At 38.1% G+C, this 12,210-nt stretch overlaps 1 protein-coding gene across 7 annotated transcripts in view; it reads left to right on the top strand.

Moving 5' to 3' along the window:
* The window catches only part of UMAD1 (UBAP1-MVB12-associated (UMA) domain containing 1), a 307,029-nt gene that overhangs the window by 210,012 nt on the left and 84,807 nt on the right, over nucleotides 1-12,210 (top strand). The gene's annotated exons all lie outside the window — the stretch shown is intronic.

The following is a 12,210-nucleotide window of genomic DNA, read 5'->3' as shown; positions in this document are numbered from 1 at the left end:
GGGGATGGCTTCTCCAAATGTGAGGAGGTTCCTATAAAAGATCTGAGCAAATACCTGCCCTCTGTGGTCTTCTCACTCTCATGAGAAGAGGAGCAGGAAAGGGTAGAATCATATGTACCCAAGTCCTATTCACAGACTCACTAACCCCTGAAGAGAAGTCTGGGAAAGTGAAGAGAAGCCTGGGGTGAACATTCATAGAGTTTCCTCCACATGGAATGAAACATAAGGAATGGGAAAGAAGTGTCTCCTCCCACCCTGCCCCCAGCACACACGCAGGTCTCCTCTGCGTGACTGGGATTTCCCTTCCTTCCACATTCCCTTATAGTGTAATGTGCACTCTTTGCTACCATTTCTTCTCTCCCTCAACCTGCCTTCACCCAGTAGACTGGGATCCTGATGGTATTTTGATGACCATCCCTTTCATATCTCCTCAGAGAGCTCAGACATCATCCAGCTTTTATCCTACTAAAGCTGAAGTATATTTATTCCTTTCAACAGAAATTGGGAAACTATAGCCCATTGCCTGTTTTTATAAATAAAGCTTTATTGGACACACTGTACTCATTTGGTGTACATATTGTCTATCTGTGCTTTTAGCTATAGTGGCAGAGGTGATTAGTTGCAGCAGAGTCCATATGGCCTGCAAAGCCTAAAACATTTACAGTTTTGGCTCTTTACAGAAAAAAATAGCCATCTCCTGCTCTAAAATATAGATGAACTTTATTTCAGTCCTTTAAACCCTTAAAAATATCATTAGTATGTATATGTAGCCTTTACCACTTACTGGCTTTAAATGAAAACTATATTCTAAACAGAGATAATTGCACCATTATGGTGTAAGGGGCATTTTGCCTCTTATAAAATTGTCCTAGCCTTACAAGCTCCTGAAAAAATGTCAAGGGGATTGTGTGTTTGCTTTAAGGCCAAGAAGGAAAGACAGAGGGCTGCTCTAGTCAGAAGTATTTGGTGTCCACAGTGGAAAGGGAAGAAAGCCAATCAACCATGGGCCTATGGAAGAAAGCAAAAGGAGTAGAGAGAAGTCTCTAGATGGTCAGTGAGTGGTACTCACACAACACACACACACACAGAACGCCCTGCTGGAGCCCTGCATTCTTCTCTTCAATCCTGTCTCACCTCAGCCCCTGTATTAGTTTGTTAAATGCTGCTGGAATGCAATATACCACAAATGGGTTAGCTTTTATAAAGGGAATTTATTAAGTTACAAGTTCACAGTTCTAAGGCCATAAAAATGTCCAAATTAAGGCGTCTAGGGAAAGATAACTTAACATAAGAAAGTTTGGGATCTGTCACATGGTGTCTGCTGGGGGTTTTGTTGCTTCCACCTTCCCTAAGCGTCTGTGGGCCTTTCTTAGCTACTCCGGGACACAACTCTGGGTTCTGGTATGCTTAACATCTCATGGGAAGGCATATGGCAATGTCTACTGGGCTCTACATTTCCAAACGTCAGTGTCTAGGCATCTGCTCTCTCTGTCAGCATTCCAAGCAACTCCAAATGTCTGCATCTCTGTCAGCTCTGAAGTAACTGTTCTTCAAGTATCTGAGCTTTGTCCAAAATGTTTCCCCTTTTAAAGGACTCCTGTAAACTGATCACGACTCACTTTGAATGGGCGGAGTTACATCTCCATCTAACAAAAAGGCCACACCCACAATGGGGCCTGCTGCATCTCCGTGGAGTAATTTAATCAAAAGACCACACTCTAGACTGAATGGGTCCATCTCCATGGAAACAATCTAATCAAAGGTTACCACCCTAAAATATTGAATCAGGATTAAGGGACATGGCTCTTCTGGGGTACACAACACTATCAAACCAGGATAGCCTCCAAACACTGGAAACTTCCACCAGACCATAGATTCCCCAAAGGGTCAGGAGACTGGGTTCTCCCCTCTCCATGACTGCCTTCTACCTGTGAAACCTGCACCAAGTCACTGTCTCTGCCCCTTAGGGTTTACTCACCTGTAACCTTGGGTGATCTAACTGCACACTCATGAGAATCAAATACGATGTTGTAAAAAGGGCTTTATGAAATATAAAGTACTGTGAAAATGTTGCCTATTTTTGTTCTGCTTTTTAAACAGCTAAGTTGCAAATGAAACCTTTGAATATATCCAGCATATAAAGTTTGAGATAACTGATGTTTGAAAATTAAGTACGTTATTTCACATTTGTCACATCTATCTTTATTTATTGTTAAATATCTAACTTTTATGTGAAATATGGTAAATATAGGAGAATAATGAAATATTTATCATGATAAAATAATTCTTTAATAGGAGGAAGAAAAAAACTCCAAAAATTATATTTCATTGTGACTTGATGTTTTCTGTTAGTTTGTATAGTTTTCATTTTGTGCTTCTGTTTACAGAGAAGTAATCTAACACATGGCATTTTTCCTTGTAATCAGTTATTGTCCTATCTGAGTCATCACCAGATATGGCATTTCAGTAAATAGGAATTTTACAGTCTCTTCCAGGCAGTCATGTTGTGTGATGTCAAGAGCAATGGCTACTAACCTTTCTGGTTATTCAAGCAGTAGGGAGAAGTGAAGAAAGTTTTGTATGAATACACACCTTGAAATCAGAAAATAGCAAATGAAGCACAGACTTTCAGCTAGATGATTTTAGCAGAATACATAGGGTTTGTGTGGCTGTGGATGGCTCTTTCTCGGAATAAATGACCTTTTATATGGATTATACATATCTTCTAAACATCATATATGTAAATTATTAAACACAAGCTTGGCCTAATTGTCCAAAGATTTGCATTACCTTGGCTGCTCCTGCTGCCATGGTTTCAGTAACTGAGTAGACTAATTTTCCTGTGCATCAGTTTTTCCACCTGTGTGTGTATGTATATGTATGTGTATTTTATGATTACACTAACTTTTGAAGAGAAGGGAGTCTTCAAAAATCAGGCTTTTTTTTTCATGATGTGCAGAGAAGTGGTCGGTTTGAACAGTCACTTAAAAAATGAAAGAAAATAGTTGCTTGACATCTTAGGTCACAGGAGTAGGCTGACTCAATCTTCCACTGTACAACAATTAACTTTATTACCTTATAGACATAACCTGAAAGTTCATAATGCCTTTGTTTTAATATGATTTTTTAAATCATTAGCGATTTTTAATGCACAATACTAGCAATACATCAAATTAATAAATTTGCCTTTGAAACTTAAATATATTTTGTTATTTTTAAAAATATTTTTATTGAGAAATCTTTACATACATATAGTCTATCCATAGTATATAATTAATGGCTAATAGTATCATCACATAGTTGTGTATTCATCTCCATGATAATTTTTAGAACTTTTATATCACTCCAGAAAAAGAAACAGAAAAATCTCATACATCCCATACTCCTTACCCCTCCCTGTCATTGACCACTAGTATTTCAGTCTACCTATTTTTTTTTTACCCCTTATCCCTCCCTATTATTTATTTATTTTTTGTCCTTATTTTTTTACTCATCTATCCAAATCCCAGATAAAGAGAGTATCACATAGCCACATGTAAAAGCTATATAGTTATGCAGTTAGGTCTTCAAGAATCAAGACTACTAGAACACAGTTTAGCAGTTTCAGGTATCTCCCTGTAGCCACTACAGAACATCATAAACTAAAAAGGGATATCAGTATAATTCATAAGAATAACCTCTAGGATAACCTCTCGACTATGTTTGAAATCTCTCAGTCACTAAAACTTTATTTTGTCTCATTTCTCTCTTGCCCTTTATTGGTCAAGAAGGCTTTCTTATTCCTTTGATGCCATGTCCTGGCTCATGCCGGGAGTTCTGTCCTATGTTGTCAGGGAGATTTACACTCCTGAGAGTCATGTCCCATGTAGCGGGGGGAGGGCAGTGAGTTCACTTGCCAAGTTGGCTTAGAGAGAGAGGCCACATCTGAGCAACAAAAGAATTTCTCTGGGGGTGATTCTTAGGCATAATTATAAGCAGGCTTAACTTCTCTTTTGCAAAAATAAGTTTCATAGAGGTGAACCCCAAGATCGAGAGTTCAGCCTACTGGATTGGTTGTCCCCAATGCTTGTAAGAGTATCAGGATTCCCCAGACGAGGAAGTTTAATATTTCTTCTTGTCTCCCCAGTTCAAGAGGGCTTTGCAAGTATTTTTTGTTTTCTGCCCAGATGACTCTGGGATGTATTGGGGCATCACACTAACCTTTACAAACCAACAAGATCTCACACCCTATTAAAGATTCCATGTAAATACAGTGTTCGAATAAACTGACCATACAAGTTAAATTAGATAATGTTGTACCCAAAATATAAATTTTTCACCAGATAAACATTTTTCCCTTTGCTTTCACACAGAAGTTAAAGGTTTAAAATATGAACTGTATCATCCTTTACCCTGTATTCTAATTTACCTTCATCCTTATCAGCTTAATTCAGATCTCTAGTTGAAGTATGATCACTTTTTCAACCTTTTTAACAGTTGCTGTATGGGGTAGTGTTGACTTTCATAGTGTCAGGAGTCTCAAGTGTTACATAAATACCCAAAGTTTCAGGAAACAACCTATTGTAAAGGCCCCAACCTATGCTCTTAACTTCAGTTCTCTGAGTTTGTATATTATAGTTAGTTCATATGAATGAGGCATGATACTATTTGTCTTTTTGTACCTGACATTTCATTCAACATACTGTCCTTAATTACAACTTCATTCCTTTTTGCAGCCACTCAGTAGCCCATTATATGTATACACCATAATTCCCCCTTCCATTCCTCAGTCCTTGCACCTTTAGACCACCTCCATCCATTGTGAATCTCTAAACACTGCCTCCATAAACACCAGTGTGCAAATGTTCATTCCTGTTCTTACTCTCAGTTCCTCCAAGTAAATACCTAGCAAGGGGGTTTCAGGATCATGTGGCAACCCCACCTCTAGCCTCCTGTGGAACCTCCACACTGCCCTCCAAGCAGCTGCAGCTCTCAGCCTCCCTACCTGCAGTGAATAGGTACATCTTTTCTCTGCATTTTCTCTGGCACTTGTTTCTCTCTGTTTGTTTTTAAAACTGTTTTATTTGCAAATCATATAATCCAACCTTAGGAAATAGCCATGCCTTTGCCACCATAATCTAAATAAAGACATTTTCATTTTCTTCCCCAAAGAATCTGTGCCTCTCCTCATATGCCCCCCTTGTTGGCATTTAGTTTTGGCGAAATGCCTTTCTTAGATTCTGTGGAAGCATTATTACAATATTACTGTTGACTGTAGACCCTAGCTTGCATTGATTATATTTTTCCCTGTATACCATCCCATTTTCAGCACCTTGCAATGTTAACATTCATTTGTTCTCTCTCATGCAAACATGTTTTTATATTTGTACACTTAATCACCATCATTGTCCATGTTAGGCATTCCTAAGTTATACCATCTCAGGCTTTATCCTCTGTCTTTCTTTTTGGTGTCATACGTGCCCACATCCCTTCTTCCTTAAACATACTCACATTCAGTTTCCTTCAGTGTACTTATATTATTATAATTATATGATTATGATATTGTGCTAATCATTTCTGAATTTTTACATTCAGTCTGGTTGCGCATTCTATATTCCTTCAGCACCAAGTGCCCAATCTCTATCCTCTTTCTATCTCCTGATAACCGTGTTCTTAACATTAACTCTTAAAATTTACTCGATAATATTAGTTCATGTTAGTGAGACCATGTAGGTATTGTCCTTTTCTTTTTGGCTAGTTTCACTCAGCATAATGTCCTCAAGGTTCATCCATGTCATTACATGCTTCGTGACTTTATTCTGTCTTAGTGCTGCATAATATTCCATCATGTGTATATACCACAGTTTGTTTAGCCACTAGTCCATTGATGGACATTTGGTCTGTTTCCATCTCTTGTCAGTCATAAACAGTGCTACTGTAAACACTGGTGTGCAAATGTCCATTGTGTCCTTGCCTTCAGTTCCTCTGAATATATACCTAGCAATGGGAGTATACTTAGCTTCCTGAGGAGCCACTAAACTGCCTTCCAGAGTGGTTGCACCATTTTCCATTTCCACCAACAGTGGATAAGTGAGCCTCTTTCTTCACATCCTCTTTAGTACTTGTCATTTTCTGTGTTGTTGATCGTGGCCATTCTAGTGGATGTGAGATGATATTCCACTGTGCTTTTGATTTGCATTCCCCAAATAGCCAGTGAAGCTGAGCATCTTTTCATGTGCCTTTTGGCTTTTTGTGTTTCCTCTTCTGAAAAGCGGCTCTTCGTGTCTTTTGCCCATTTTCAAATTGGGTTGTTTGTCTTTGTTGTTGAGTTGAATAATCTCTTTGTTTGTTCTGGATATTAAATCTTTATCTGATATATGGTTTTGAAATATTGTTTCCCATTGCATAGACTGCTTTTTTTTTTTTTTTTTACATGGGTAGGCACAGGGAATTGAAGCCAGGTCTCTGGCATGGCAGGCAAGAATTCTGCCACTGAGCCACCACCGCACCACACTGCATAGGCTGCTTTTTTACTTTCCTAACAAAGTTCTTTGATGCAGAAAAGTTTTTAATTTTAAGGCGATCCCATTTATCTATTTCTTTTTTCATTGCTTGCACTCTGTGTGTAAGGTCTAGGAAATCGTAAAATACCATGAGATTTATATGATATTTCCTTATATTTTCTTCAAAAAGTTTTATGGTCTTAGCTCTAATGTTTAGATCTTTGGTACATTTTGAGTTAATTCTTGTATAGGGTGTGAGATATGGATCCTCTTTCATTTTTTGCATATGGATATCCAGTTCTACAAACACTATTTATTGAAGAGATGCTCTGTCCCAGTTGAGTTGGATTGACTACCATATCAAAGATCAATTGTTCATAGATGAAAGGGTCTCTTTCTGAATACTCAGTTGAATTCCATTGGTCAGGATATCTATCTTTATGCCAGTACCATACTGTTTTTTTTTATTTTTTATTTTTTTGGTAGTTTGCTTGTTTTTGCATGGGCAGACACCAGGAATCAAAGCCGGGTCTCTGGCATGGCAGGCAAGAACTCTGTCTGCTGAGCCACCGTGACCCACCCAGTACCATGCTGTTTTTACCACTGTAACTTGATAGTGTGCTTTAAAGTCAGGTAGTGTGAGACCTCCCACTTCATTTTTCTTTCTCGAGATATTTTTAATTATTCAGGCACCCTGCCCTTCAAATAAATTTGGTTTTGCTTTTTCATTTCTAGAAAATAAATTGTTGGGGATTTTAATTGGTATTGCATTGAATCTATAAATCAGCTTGGGTAGAATTGACATCTTAACTATTTAGTCTTCCAACCCATGAACACAGTATGCCCTTCCGTTTATTTAGGGCTTCCATGATTTCTTTTAGCAATTTCTTGTAGTTTTCTGTGTATAGGCCTTTTGTATCCTTAGTTAAATTTACTCCTATTTTATTCTTTTGCTCACTATTGTATATGGTATTTTTTTTCTTGATTTCCTCCTTGGATTTCACATAACTATTGTATTGAAGCAGTACAGATTTTTGGGTGTTGATCTTGTACCCTGCCCCTTTGCTGTACTCGTTCATTAGCTCTAGTAGCTTTCCTATAGAGTTTTTGGGATTTTTAAATATATGGTATCATATCATCTGCATATACAGTTTTACTTCTTCCTTTCCAATTTGGATACCTTTTATTTCTTTTTCTTGTCTAATTGCTCCAACACAATGTTGAATAACAGTGGTGACAATGAACATTCTTGTCTTGTTCCTGATCTTAAAGGGAAAGCTTTCAATCTTTCCCATTGAGGATGATGTTAGCTGTGGGCTTTTCATATATTCTTTTCATCATGTTGTGAAAGTTCCCTTCTATTTCTATATTTGAAATGTTTTTATCAAGAAAGGATGTTGAATTTTGTCACATACCTTTTCTGCATCAGTTGAGATGATCATGTGGTTTTTCCTCTTGGAGTTACAGATATGGTATATTACATTAATTGAGTTTCTTGTGTTGAACCATCCTTGCTTGCCTGGAATAAATTCCACTTGGTCATGGTGTATAATTCTTTTAATGATTCAATTTACAAGTATTTTCTTGAAGCATTTTATATCTATATTCATTAAAGAGATTGGTCTGTAATTTTCTCCTCTTGTAGTATCTTTGTCTCGCTTTATTATTAGGGTGATGTTGGCTTCACAGAATGAATTAAGTATCTTTTCCTTGATTTTTGCTCCTTGTAACCCAGCATATGCTTGATCCTTGAGAATGATCCATGAGCTCTTGGGAAAAATGTGTATCCTACTGTTGTGGGATGCTATGTTTTGTAAATATCTGTTATGTCTAGTTCATTTATCATATTATTCAAAATCTCTGTTTCCTTATTGATCCTCTGTCTAGAGGTTCTATTCATTGATGGGAGTTGGGAATTGAAGTCTCCAACTATTATTGCAGAGGTGTCTACTTCTCTCTTCAGTGCTGTCAGTGTTTGCCTCATGTATTTTGGAGCACTCTGGCTCAGTGCATAGACTTTTATCATTGTTATGTCTTCTTGTTGAATTGTCCCTTTTATTAATATATAGCATCCTTCTTTGTCTCTTTTGTTTTACATTTGACATCTAATTTGTCAGATATTAGCATACCTACCCCTTCTCTTTTCTGGTGGGAATATCTTTTCTACCCTTTCACTTTCAACCTATTTTTGTCCTTGGGTCTAAAGTTAGACAGCATACGGGTCCTGTTTTTTTTTTAATCCATTCTGTCAGTCTTTATCTATTGATTGGATAGTTTAACCCATTAACATTTAATGTTATTACTGTAAAGGCAGTACTTTCTTCTACCATTTTGACTTTTGGATTTTATATGTCATATCTAATTTCTTTCTCTCTTCACCTTTATTGCTAGTCTTCATTTCTATACTCTTCTCCAGTCCTCTCTCTCCTATCTTCTCCTATCTGCCTATGGTGCTCCCTTTAGTATTTCTTGTAATGCCAGTCTCTTAGTCACAAATTCTCTCAGTGACTATTTTTCTGAAAATATTTTAATCTCCCCCCTCATTTCTGAAGGACAGTTTTGCTGGGTATGAAATTCTTGGTTGGCAATTTTTCTCTTTCAGAATCTTAAATATATCATACCACTGCCTCCTCATCTCCCTGGTTTCTGCTGAGAAATTCACACAGTCTTATTGAGTTTCCTTTGTATGTGATGGGTTACTTTTCTCTTGCTGATTTCAGAATTTTCACTGTCTTTGCCATTTGACACTCTGATTAGTAAGTGTCTTGGAGTAGGTCTGTTTCGATCTCTTCTCTTTGGGGTGCACTTCTTGGGTCTGTAATTTGATTTCTTTCATAAGAAAAGGGAAATTTTCAGTCAGTATTTCCTCCATTCTTCTTTCTGCTCTTTTCCCCTTCTCTTCTCCCTCTGGGACGCCCATAACATATATATTAATATGCTTCATGTTGTCATTCAGTTTGACCCTGCTCATATTTTTCCATTCTTTTCCCTATATTTTCATTTGTGTGTTGGATTTTAGATGTCCTGTCCTCTAGTTCACTAATCCTTTCTTCTGCCTCTTCAAATCTATTGTTGTGGGTCTCCATTGTTTTTTTTTCTCTCTTTTCTTTTGTGCCTTCCATTCCCATTAGTTCTGTGATTTGTTTTACCAGGCTTTCAAGTTCTTCTCTGTTGCCCTCCAGTATCTTCTATATATGCACCCTCAACTTGTTGATTTGATTTTTTTTTTTTTTTTTTCTTTTTTTTAGAGAAGGAAGGAAGGAAGGAAGAAAGGGAAACATCTTTAAACATTTTCTTGTTTTATTGTATTCTGTTTCTCCGTTTTTGTTACATGGGCTGGGGCCGGGAATCGAACCGAGGTCCTCCGGCATAGCAGGCAAGCACTTTGCCCGCTGAGCCACCGCGGCCCGCCCTGATTTGATTTTTGATGAGGTTTTACATGTCTGTTCGAACATCCTGAATTAGTTCTTTCAACTCCTGTATCTCATTTGCAAAAGGTTTGTTCCTTTGGCTGGGCTATATCTTTGATTTTCCTAGTATGACTTGTTATTTTTTTTTGCTGGCATCTAGGTATTTGATTTCCTTAATTAGTTTATTCTGGAGGTTGTTTTCAGTTTTACCTAGGTTTTTTTTTTTTTTCCGGTTGGATGACTTTGTTCTCTCTCTGTTCTTTGACATTCAGTTCAATTTATTCTAGCCCTGTAGCATAGGTTCTGTTTAACTGATCAGAATTTTTTAGTTCTTGTTTTTCTATTTCTTGTCCTGCCTGTATGGAGCCTCTTTTGGGGGGAAGGTCTCCTCAGATATTATAGATCCCAGGCAGATTTTCCCAGACCTGACAGGCCAATGTCTTAGGAGAAGAGAGTAGTCAGTATCAAGCTTCCTGGTGGGTGAGACCCAGAGGGTTGTTAGGGTTTCTTAGGAAGCCTCTAGAGTCTGTGCTTTTCCTTTCCTGCCCAGCATTTGGCACTTGTCTGGCCACAGCTTTCCACCAGCTTAAAGTGATGCAGTGCCTTTAATTTTGCAGCCTCTTCCTGCCAGGTGCATGGTTGGGACCCAGGTTGAAGCAGTAAATGGGCTTGGTTGCTTCTGTTTTATAGGCCCTGGTGCCTGAATTCCCTGAAGGAGGGCATCCCCTTGAGCTGGACCCTGACTCCTTTTTCTTGGGGAAGATACGCTTTATGGAATTGTCCTCATCCACCTGCTATCTACTTTGTCTCTCAGACATGTCTTAATTCCACCCTTGCCTGCAACAGTGCTGTAGCCTAAGAGTGTTGGCCAGTCTATCTAATGAGCTGTTAAGAAGTCAAAAAGAAAAAAAATCCCACAATAAAACAAAAACCTTTTTAGAAACAGAGCCCTGCTCCTGCATTTGCCAATCAAGAGCTGGAGTTGGTATGTGGTTATATGCATTCCGGGCCCTGTGTACCCCCTTGTCTTGGTGTCTAGCCCTTTCCCAGTATTTTGTGTTGTCCAGCTGAAAAAGCATCTCTCTCTTTTCCCCATCAGCCCTTCATTCTCTCTGCTGGAATGAGAACTCCTGGTTCCTTTAATACTTACTCCAAGTTCATCTTTGTTTTCAGTAGTCAGAATTTGTTAACTAATTCCACTGTTGGAGCTTGGTTGTGCTAAACCCTTGCTACTAGTCAAGTCTATTTCCTTTCCCCTTGGGGAACCATCCTGCCATGCCCATGGGGGAGGGATGTCGGCCTCCACACCTTGGGAGATGTACAGTTCTGTGTGGGATCTCAGCCATTCCACCCATTCCAGACTGGTGTATGCTGTGTGTCCCATCACTGATGTCTCCTCAGCAGTTCTGTGTAGTTCCTGCCTATTTACTAGCTGTTCTGGAGAACAAACTAATTCCATACCTCACTATGCCACCATCTTGCCCCTCCTCCAACAAATATATTTTAGAAGAAAGATGCTGTTCATTTCATCAGTTTTATGGAAGAGAAATTACAAAGAGGAGTCTGTTAATTTATTCAGTTATTTATTGAACATCTATTTTGTGCTAGGCCCTGCCCAACAGTAATAATGTTGTGTACAAACGAACAAAGCCAATAGGCTGAACTATGTATTGATGTCTTTGGATTGTGAACAGTTGGGGTAGTTAGTTTAAGTGAATAGACTGCCAGTTTAATTCCTGCTTCATGATTTTAGAAGTTATGAAGATTGTATTTCCCCCTTTAAGGTTTTCATGAGGCTCTTCCTTGATTACAGCCATTAGTAAAATAAACTTTTAAATTTTATATAGAGGAATTAAGTTCAGCCAAGACTTTCATATTTGGTAGCGGTCTCCAAACAAGACCCATGACCTTCCTTGTATCATCAAATTCTTAACCTTTAGTGTCAGCCAAGCCACCCTCCATGAATTCTGTAATCTTCCCAGTTGTGGCTAAATTTTATGGGAAAGGCAGTTTACAAATTAATAAATTAATCTCTCATTATGTTTCAAAGAAGTAGGCTAGTGGTTTTTCTACCTACTATGTATTAATTATAGACCATTAGTGATAGTTAATAAATTAAAAAGGCCATTTCAACATTAAATTTTGCTTGGACTTACCCAACTATGTTTGCATCTGTCCTTTTTCTTTGGACTTACCCAACTACGTTTGTATCTGTCCTTTTTCCTTGGCTCTGTATCATGGATTCAATCCTAGTCACCACCTTCATTTGGTAATGAACCCCACCCTGGCAGTAACCTTAGGAATCAAAGTATTAACTG

Source organism: Tamandua tetradactyla, chromosome 1 (assembly GCF_023851605.1).
Source record: "Tamandua tetradactyla isolate mTamTet1 chromosome 1, mTamTet1.pri, whole genome shotgun sequence".
NCBI lineage: Eukaryota > Metazoa > Chordata > Mammalia > Pilosa > Myrmecophagidae > Tamandua > Tamandua tetradactyla.
The sequence above is the reverse complement of the archived record's forward strand: the minus strand, read 5'-3'. Positions and strand labels throughout refer to the sequence as shown.